The following is an 8253-nucleotide window of genomic DNA, read 5'->3' as shown; positions in this document are numbered from 1 at the left end:
ATGATCTCACACTTTGTGAGTTCGAGCCCCATGTCGGGCTCTGTGCTGACAGCTCAGAGCCTGGAATCTGCTTCGGATTCTGTGTCCCTCTCTCTCTCTGCCCCTCCCCTGCTTGTGCTCTCTGTCTCTCTCTCAAAAATAAATAAACATTCATTAAAAAACCTATACAATGTGTAAAGTATAAGTCTAGAATTTTAAATCACAAGCTTTTCTAGAAATCAATAAGAAAATACAAATAACCTATGTTAATCAGGACAGAAAAATTCAATAATCTTAAGGGACTTGATTTGCTCACAAAACTTTAAAGTTCAGGGGTGCCTGGGTGGCGCAATCGGTTAAGCGTCCGACTTCAGCCAGGTCACGATCTCGCGGTCCGTGAGTTCGAGCCCCGCGTCGGGCTCTGGGCTGATGGCTCAGAGCCTGGAGCCTGTTTCCGATTCTGTGTCTCCCTCTCTCTCTGCCCCTCCCCCGTTCATGCTCTGTCTCTCTCTGTCCCAAAAATAAATAAACATTGAAAAAAAAATTTTTTTTAAATAAAAAATAAAAAAAATAAAGTTCAGAAGCAGGGCAGGTTTTTGGCCCAGTGGGATCTAGGGCCTCCAGAAAAATAACAACAGAACTTAGTTCTTGTTCATTACTGCTAGCCTCTGGTTTCTCCTCAGACTCTCTCCACATGGTGCAAATTCAGGCTTTCATAGTCCTTAGTTCATAGGATCTCTGCAGAGACTTCTTTCAACAGTCCCAGCACAAGTTCTGTTGAGAGCTCTTTTTAGCCTACCTTGAGTCACATGTCCGTTCTTTTTTTTTTTTTTTTTTTCAACGTTTATTTATTTTTGGGACAGAGAGAGACAGAGCATGAACGGGGGAGGGGCAGAGAGAGAGGGAGACACAGAACCGGAAACAGGCTCCAGGCTCTGAGCCACCAGCCCAGAGCCTGACGCGGGGCTCGAACTCACAGACCGTGAGATCGTGACCCACGGACCGCGAGATCGTGACCTGGCTGAAGTCAGACGCTTAACCAACTGCGCCACCCAGGCGCCCCACATGCCCGTTCTTTAATCACTGTGGCTAAGGAGCTGCAGGACTCTGGAAGGCCAGACCTGGTCACGTACTCATCATCTAAGCCACAGGAAATGGGTTCCCACAATAAATAAGAATTGTTACCAGGGGATGGGGAAGGAGATGCTCAACAAAAAACAACATATATCCACACACAGCCCAATGGAAAAGCTTCCACAGGTAAAGGATATGAAGAAACAATTCATGATAAAGCTATATGGCCAATAAACATGAAAATAACTTCAACCTCACCATTAACCAGGGAAATGCAAAATAATTCTTTTATTCTTTTTTGCCCATCAGATAAAAGTTATCAAGTGTAGGTAAGGCTATATGGGAAAATGAGAACTTTCCATACATTTGGTGGAAGTAGTAAGTTATACAGACCTTTGGGAAGGCTATCAGAAAACACATCCTTTGACCCAACAATCTACCTTATACAACTCCATCCAAAGAAATTCACACACAAGCACACAAATATATGAAAAAGATATTTGCTATGGCAATGCAATAGCAAGAGAAAAAATAAAGGAATAATTAAATAATGGGGGTTTTGTAGTATTGAATCCTATTCAACCATTAAAGAAATTTAAAGATCTCAGGATCTGTTTTTGAGACAAAAAAAGAAAAGCAAGTTGTGGAACAGTACATATATATGATCCGATTTATTTAAAAATAGAATTTGTATTATATGTATATTCATATGGAGATGTCTGGAAGGGGACTACATAGATGTCCACAAAACTGTGGGCAATGGAACATGATGGGATGCAATGGAGAAAAGTGTCACTCTTTATTCTTATACTTGTGGATCATTTAAGTTTTGTACAATGAGATGGTAGTTATTTATACTTTCGTCATTAAAAAAAGAAAAAGAGGCAAACGCAAATCCAACAAGAAATGCAAATGGCCAGTAAGCATATGAAAAGATGTTCCTCCTCATCAATAATCAAAGAAAAGAAAGATAAATTTTGTCTGAGTGACAAAATTATTAAGGATTCAGGGTTGGTGGGAGTGTAGGCAAGCAGGCACTCGACTGATGGGACTTACTAAGTTAGTATCGTCTTTTTGGTGGTATTTCTCAAAATGTTAAGTCATGAGATCACGACCTTTTTCTTTTAATATGAAGAAAAAGATAGCATGTAATTCTGTTTCTTTAATGTAAAGAAAAAGATGGTTATCACAAATGAGTTTCATTTAGGAATGGTAATCAGTGTCTAATTAGTACAGTGCTTGCAATTAATACAAAGAAGCGTTTTTTTTTTAAAGATTTCAAAGTGAAAACATATTTCTTTCCTCTATAATGTTTGCATTGTTTATTAATCTCTTAGTAAGCAAGGAAATTAGTTCCTCCAGAGCTACCAAACTTTTACTTTCTATTAGAAATGTAGATACTATTTATTTTATTTACTTGGATCAATGCTGTGAACTGCTGTTCAAATTATAGTTATTTTAATCATGATTATTATAAAAATTAATAATGGTTAAAAAAAAAAAAAGGATCCTGGGGAGAGGAAGTGGAAGGGGAGGAGACGGAATGTTTATGAAAGGACAATGGGAGGGATCCTTGTGCTGACGGAACTGCTCTGTGGTGTTGGAAACATGAAACCATGTGCGTAATAAAATTGCGACACACATATAGGCTTAAAAGTAAAACTGGGAAAAAGTGAAGATGAGTGGATTATATCAATGCTAATATTCTGATGATGTGTACTGTAGTCTTGCAAGGTGTTACCTTTAGAGAGTACATAGGATCTCTCTGTATTATGTCCTACAACTTCATGTGAATCTACACTTTTCCCAAAATTAAAGTACAAATTGATGAAAATGATTCAACACATGTTCATAGCTAATATTTTTAAAGGGAACAAATTTAGAATCTTGCCTTTTTGCTTTCTTAATGATGTCTCTGCATTAAGAGAAGTTCTCAATTTTAATAAGATACAATGTAATCAATCTTTTTCTTTATGATCAGTTATTTTTCTGTCCAGTTTAATATTTGTCTACCCTATGATCATGAGAATATTCTTCAATGTTACCTTTTATTAACTTTATTGTTAACTGTCTACAGTCTATGTGAAATTAATGTTTGGGTATGTATAGCTAGTTAAGATACACTGTTGTCTGTATGACTATCCAATTGACCCAATACAACATATTGACATGATCACCCTTTCCTCACTGCACTATAGTACCATTTTTGTCACAGATCAAGTGACCACATATGTGTAGGTCTGTTTCTGGACTCCATGCTTTTCCATTGGTCTATTTGTCTATCTTATAGCCAAAGCTATGCCATTTTGTTCTAAACATTATTTGTCTTAATAATAAGAGGTAATACATAGTAGGAGTAGAACTTCCAACTTTGTTCTTCAAAATTCTCTTGGCTATTCTTGGCCTTTTGCAATTATACATGACATTTGAAATCAGCCAGTCAATTTCTACCCAAAAAAGGCTGGGATTTTTACTGGGACTGAAATGAATCTACACATCAATTTGGGAAGAACTGACATGTTTGCATCAGTAAGTCTTCCTAGCCATCAATTTGGTATAGCTCTCCATTTATTTAGGCTTTAATTCCTCTCAGAAATAGTATACAGTTTGATATGCAGAGATCTTGCACTATTTTAGATTTATTCCTAAGTATTTAGTTTTGTTATTATAAACTCTATCATCTAAAAATTTTAGATGAGGGGCGCCTGGGTGGCGCGGTCGGTTAAGTGTCTGACTTCAACCAGGTCACGATCTCACGGTCCGTGAGTTCGAGCCCCGCGTCGGGCTCTGGGCTGGTGGCTCAGAGCCTGGAGCCTGTTTCCGATTCTGTGTCTCCCTCTCTCTCTGCCCCTCGCCCGTTCATGCTCTGTCTCTCTCTGTCCCAAAAATAAATAAACGTTGAAAAAAAAAAAATTTAAAAAAAAAAAAAATTTTAGATGATATTTGTAATATAGGAATACAATTGAGTTTTATATATTGACCTTGTGTTTATCTTTTTCCTTGCTCTTAATTTACTCCTGCATCTGTGCTTCCATCTGGGATCATTTTTCCTTTAGCCTGAACAATTCCCTTTAGCAATTTTTTGTGTGGGTTTGTTGGTGGAGATCTTTCTCAATGTTTGTTTTCTAAACACATTTTTATCTTAACTTCATGTCTGAAGGATATTTTGCTGGGTATAGAATACTAGGTTAGCTCCTTCTAAGACATTATTTAACTTTTTATAGCTTTCCACATTTCTGTAAAAAGTGACGTGTGTCTTATTATTCTCTTTTGAAGGTAATGTGTCTTTTAATGCATATTATTTATAGATTTTCTCTTTGCATTCTGCCCCAAGGATTTGTGGAGGAATGTTGCATGTGCAGCTTGACAAGGTGAGCTAGTATCAGTCTTTAAGATGTGAGGCCTCCCTCTTCCTCCCAGATATCAAAAGCCATCACAGCTTTTCAGCAAAAGTACCTACATGGACTGTCCCTGTTCCCTTTAGGAACAAGTCCTTTTGCCATCCACCGCATGTATGAGTGGGAGTAAGGTTGAGAGGCTGCCCCACCTGTCTCTTCTATAGCCGTACCTCAATGAATAACTCACACATTGTTCAAGGACCCTACTGATACCAATAGTTTTTTTTCTCTGTACATAGAATATCCCCAAAAGCCATCTGCATTTCTGCATTAAGCCTATGTTATGCAACTTTTGTCTGTCTACCTTCAGTCCAATCCCATCTGTTTCCTATTTTTTCAAGGATTCTCACAATGTCTGGTCCATTGATAGAACTCCTTCATGTTTTTTTTTTTTTCCAACGTTTATTTATTTGTGGGACAGAGAGAGACAGAGCATGAACGGGGGAGGGGCAGAGAGAGAGGGAGACACAGAATCGGAAACAGGCTCCAGGCTCTGAGCCATCAGCCCAGAGCCTGACGCGGGGCTCAAACTCACGGACCGCGAGATCGTGACCTGGCTGAAGTCGGACACTTAACCGACTGTCTTCATGTTTTTCAATGTCAAAGTATGTGCATGGATACACATGAGTTTGTGAACCCATGTAACTTGTTTGTAATTCTTAGACTTGGGAAAGAAGGGAGGAGTTGGGAGAGGCAAGAACTTGCTCTCAGTTGGCCATCTTGATTCAATCTCAGCTAAATTTTTAAGCACATATTGAACTCTTTTAATACCAAACACAGACAGCTGCTAGTATCATATGATCTAATGTGGAAATCTCTGGTTCTGAAGTGATGTCATATTAAGCTATTTCAATTTAGCATGGTCTCCATGCTAAAACTGGCATCTGCATGACACGTGTGAATAAATTTCATTTTCCTTCATGAAAATTACCTTTAAAATTTTTTTTTAATGTTTATTTATTTTTGAGACAGAGAGAGACAGAGCATGAACAGGGGAGGGGCAGAGAGAGAGGGAAACACAGAATCTGAAACAGGCTCCAGGCTCTGAGCTGTCAGCACAGAGCCCGACGCGGGGCTCGAACTCATGGACTGTGAGATCATGACCTGAGCTGAAGTCGGACGCTCAACCGACCAAGCCACTCAGGCGCCCAGAAAATTACCTTTTAGATATTAATACTAGATCTCAAAAGAATTGAGAGTTCTCTATTACAGATTCCTACTAACATATAACAGTAACAACACAAATAATATTTTTGCTCAACTATAACAAAAAACAGTATTTTTAAAAAATAGCTATTTTAAAAACTTTGTTAAGTGCTAAAATTAAAAATAAGAAAGAGCAACTCAGATCTTGAGGTGAAAAAAAAAAAAAAGAAAGATCCTGAGATGTTATTTCTCTGTACTCCACCCTAAAATTACTCAGTCAACAGACTCTTCTGCCAATACTAATAAATTCAGGAATAATTTATCACTGATTTACCATTGATGTTACAGTGTAAATTCCAAAATTGTAAATCTAAAATAATCTCCAATTGGTTGTACAATAGAAATTTTATATAAACACATGCAATCCCAAAATAATATAAACTCTAAATATTCAGAGCTAAATCTAAAGAGTTCAACAAAACACTCTTTTAAAAAATATTTAGGAGTACCTGGGTGGCTCAGTCAGTTAAGCGTCCAACTTTAGCTCAGGTCATGATCTCATGGTTCGTGGGTTCGAGCTACGCATCAGGCTGTCTGCTGTCAGCACAGAGCCTGCTTCAGATCCTCTGTCTCCCTCTCACTGGTCCTCCCCAGCTTGCATTCTCTCTCTCCCTCTCTCAAAAATAAATAAACCTTAGGGGCGCTAGGGTGCCTCAGTCGGTTAAGTGTCTGACTTCAGCTCAGGTCATGATCTCAAAGTTGATGGGTTCGAGCCCCACGTCAGGCTCTGTGCTGACAGCTCAGAGCCTGGAGTCTGCTTCGGATTCTGTGTCTCCCCCTCTTGCTGCCCCTCCCCTGCTCATGTTCTGTCTTTCTCTTTCTCTCTAAAATAAATAAACATTAAAAAAAAGAAAAGAAAAATATTTAATGCACATCTAACATGTCCTAGGTGCCATTCTAGGCCTGGGATATATCAGTGAACAAAAGAGACAAAACCCCCTGGTTTGTGTTTATGTTCTAGTAAATACATATAATTTGAATGATCTAAACTTTGCCCTTTCATCCAGAAATTACTAATAAGGTAGATAAATGCTTTATGCCCAAACACAAATATGCATGTTTCTTCTATCAGTCCATCACACAATCACATGAAAATATATTTGACTTACAGCTATAAAATAAATAAGTCACAGAGATGAAAAGTACAGCATAGGGTGTATCAGTAATATCATAATGTTGTTGGGTGACAGATGGTGATTACACTTACCATTGTGAGCACAGGATAATGTATAGAATTGTTGAATTAATATGTGGTACACCTGAAACCAATGTAACATTTATGTTAACCACACTTCAATAAAAACTAAGTAAATAACTAAATAAAAATACGTTTGAGAACATTTATACCCAGACACACATTTAGCTACTGACTTCAAAACATTAGAATATCAATACCTTGTCAGAGAATGTGAGAAAGGTCAGGGATCCTAAAATTTATCTGCCTATGTTTTTCACCTGGAAAAGGAGGTAGTGGCTAGAGGTTAGGTAAGTATACCAGATTTTAAGTAACTCCTACCAGATCTCAGTTTCTACCTCCAAAATAAGCAACTGAAATAATACAGATGTTAGACCTGTGCAGACTGAGGAAAACATTGGGTCTTAGCTGGAGCAAGATTTTGATCATACAGAGTTGCACTGTCCAAATGGTAGCTGCTAATCACATGTAGTTATTTAACTTTGAATTAATGAAAATTTTAAAATTAAGCTCCTAAGTCAAAGTAGCCACATTTCCAGGGAACAGCAGCCACATATAGCCTGATTATATATAGCCACATATATAGCACTGAACATGCAGATAGAGAACATTTCCAACATTGCAGAACGTTCTATCAGCTGGTGTTTCAGAGAATGAGAAGAAAACACTGCCACTCCTGGGAAAGACCAAGACTTTCCCAAGAGGGCTACAAAAAGTGGCGACTATAATAGCAAAAACTAATTTTTCTTCTCTCTCCCTTGGCTATTTCCATCCCTGCTTCTTCTAGAAAATCTGTCTCTCCTTTCTTTACTCTTTCTCTCCCTCGCTTCTCACATTTTTTCCTACCCCATTTCTCACCCCCTTCTTTATTTTTTCTAATAACAGCTACACAGTCCACAGGTAACGATTACAACATTTATTGAGGTTTAACTTTTTTAATATTTCTCAATGTTAAAATTTAAGAAGCCGAATCTTTCCGTTTCCAAAAAATACAATATTTAGAGGTGACTTTATTTTAAGGTATATATGAACTTCAGTGTATTTTCTTCCCCGAGATCATTATTTTTCCTTAGAAAGAGTTTCTCACCTTCAGAACCCCGGGTGGAAGAGATGTACAATTCTCGTTCCAGCCTCTAGGGTTTCCCTCTATCGAGGAAGGCCCCAGTCCTGTGGGCCGCGACGCCGGCGCCACACTCCGAGCCACCTGTCTTTCCGCTGACCTTCTACTGTCACCTAGCGGAGAGGAGGGGCAAGGGCTCCTCCGAGAGTTTGGCCGTTACCAAGCGACGGAGGCGGGGCGCGGCCGGCCTAAGGAGGAGGGCGCACACTAAAAGCTGTTAAAAGAGCTGTAACAACGCCGCTTTCTATTGGCTGAAAAACTCTCGGCCATAGCCGTGAGCC

The sequence above is a fragment of the Puma concolor genome, chromosome D2, assembly GCF_028749965.1.
Source record: "Puma concolor isolate L17-30 chromosome D2, mPumCon1.1.hap2, whole genome shotgun sequence".
NCBI classification, from domain to species: domain Eukaryota; kingdom Metazoa; phylum Chordata; class Mammalia; order Carnivora; family Felidae; genus Puma; species Puma concolor.
This window is presented reverse-complemented; position numbering follows the sequence as displayed.